The sequence below is a fragment of the Musa acuminata genome, unplaced genomic scaffold, assembly GCF_036884655.1.
Source record: "Musa acuminata AAA Group cultivar baxijiao unplaced genomic scaffold, Cavendish_Baxijiao_AAA HiC_scaffold_1011, whole genome shotgun sequence".
NCBI classification, from domain to species: domain Eukaryota; kingdom Viridiplantae; phylum Streptophyta; class Magnoliopsida; order Zingiberales; family Musaceae; genus Musa; species Musa acuminata.
The window spans coordinates 15,001-17,500 of NW_027021227.1; positions in this window are offsets into that span (position 1 = coordinate 15,001).

Consider the following 2,500-nt stretch of genomic DNA (forward strand, 5'->3'; position numbering starts at 1 on the left):
CCGCTCACGACGGTCGCCGCGGCACACAAGAACAGCCCAAAAACAGGCCAAAACAGCCCAAAAACGGGCCAAAACTGGCCATTTTTGGCTGCGCGAGCGAGCAGCGAGCGGCGGACAGCGAGCGAAGCGAGAGGCAGCACCGTCCCTGCTATACGAAAGCCCCATCCAGCCCTGTGCCACCCGGGGGGTTCCAGGGTGCTGAGATGGCTGACGTTTTGCTCCGCTCACGACGGTCGCCGCGGCACGCAAGAACAGGCCAAAAACTGGCCAAAACAGCCCAAAAACGGGCCAAAACTGGCCATTTTTTGCTGCGCGAGCGAGCGGAGAGCGGCGAACAGCGAGCGAAGCGCGAGGCAGCACCGTCCCTGCTATACGAAAGCCCCATCCAGCCCTGTGCCACCCGGGGGGTTCCAGGGTGCTGAGATGGCTGACATTTTGCTCCGCTCACGACGGTCACCGCGCCACACAAGAACAGCCCAAAAACAGGCCAAAACAGCCCAAAAACGGGCCAAAACTGGCCATTTTTGGCTGCGCGAGCGAGCGGCGAGCGGCGAACAGCGAGCGAAGCGAGAGGCAGCACCGTCCCTGCTATACGAAAGCCCCATCCAGCCCTGTGCCACCCGGGGGGTTCCAGGGTGCTGAGATGGCTGACGTTTTGCTCCGCTCACGACGGTCACCGCACCACGCAAGAACAGGCCAAAAACTGGCCAAAACAGCCCAAAAACGGGCCAAAACTGGCCATTTTTGGCTGCGCGAGCGAGCGGCGAGCGGCGAACAGCGAGCGAAGCGAGAGGCAGCACCGTCCCTGCTATACGAAAGCCCCATCCAGCCCTGTGCCACCCGGGGGGTTCCAGGGTGCTGAGATGGCTGACGTTTTGCTCCGCTCTCGACGGTCACCGCGCAATGCAAGAACAGGCCAAAAACTGGCCAAAACGGCCCAAAAACGGGCCAAAACTGGCCATTTTTGGCTGCGCGAGCGGCGAGCGGCGGACAGCGAGCGAAGCGAGAGGCAGCACCGTCCCTGCTATACGAAAGCCCCATCCAGCCCTGTGCCACCCGGGGGGTTCCAGGGTGCTGAGATGGCTGACGTTTTGCTCCGCTCTCGACGGTCACCGCGCAATGCAAGAACAGGCCAAAAACTGGCCAAAACGGCCCAAAAACGGGCCAAAACTGGCCATTTTTGGCTGCGCGAGCGAGCGGCGAGCGGCGGACAGCGAGCGAAGCGAGAGGCAGCACCGTCCCTGCTATACGAAAGCCCCATCCAGCCCTGTGCCACCCGGGGGGTTCCAGGGTGCTGAGATGGCTGACGTTTTGCTCCGCTCTCGACGGTCACCGCGCAATGCAAGAACAGGCCAAAAACTGGCCAAAACGGCCCAAAAACGGGCCAAAACTGGCCATTTTTGGCTGCACGAGCGAGCGGCGAGCGGCGGACAGCGAGCGAAGCGAGAGGCAGCACCGTCCCTGCTATACGAAAGCCCCATCCAGCCCTGTGCCACCCGGGGGGTTCCAGGGTGCTGAGATGGCTGACGTTTTGCTCCGCTCTCGACGGTCACCGCGCAATGCAAGAACAGGCCAAAAACTGGCCAAAACGGCCCAAAAACGGGCCAAAACTGGCCATTTTTGGCTGCACGAGCGAGCGGCGAGCGGCGGACAGCGAGCGAAGCGAGAGGCAGCACCGTCCCTGCTATACGAAAGCCCCATCCAGCCCTGTGCCACCCGGGGGGTTCCAGGGTGCTGAGATGGCTGACGTTTTGCTCCGCTCTCGACGGTCACCGCGCAATGCAAGAACAGGCCAAAAACTGGCCAAAACGGCCCAAAAACGGGCCAAAACTGGCCATTTTTGGCTGCACGAGCGAGCGGCGAGCGGCGGACAGCGAGCGAAGCGAGAGGCAGCACCGTCCCTGCTATACGAAAGCCCCATCCAGCCCTGTGCCACCCGGGGGGTTCCAGGGTGCTGAGATGGCTGACGTTTTGCTCCGCTCTCGACGGTCACCGCGCAATGCAAGAACAGGCCAAAAACTGGCCAAAACGGCCCAAAAACGGGCCAAAACTGGCCATTTTTGGCTGCACGAGCGAGCGGCGAGCGGCGGACAGCGAGCGAAGCGAGAGGCAGCACCGTCCCTGCTATACGAAAGCCCCATCCAGCCCTGTGCCACCCGGGGGGTTCCAGGGTGCTGAGATGGCTGACGTTTTGCTCCGCTCTCGACGGTCACCGCGCAATGCAAGAACAGGCCAAAAACTGGCCAAAACGGCCCAAAAACGGGCCAAAACTGGCCATTTTTGGCTGCGCGAGCGAGCGGCGAGCGGCGGACAGCGAGCGAAGCGAGAGGCAGCACCGTCCCTGCTATATACGAAAGCCCCATCCAGCCCTGTGCCACCCGGGGGGTTCCAGGGTGCTGAGATGGCTGACGTTTTGCTCCGCTCACGACGGTCACCGCACCACGCAAGAACGGACCATAAACAGGCCAAAACAGCCCAAAAACGGGCCAAAACTGGTCAT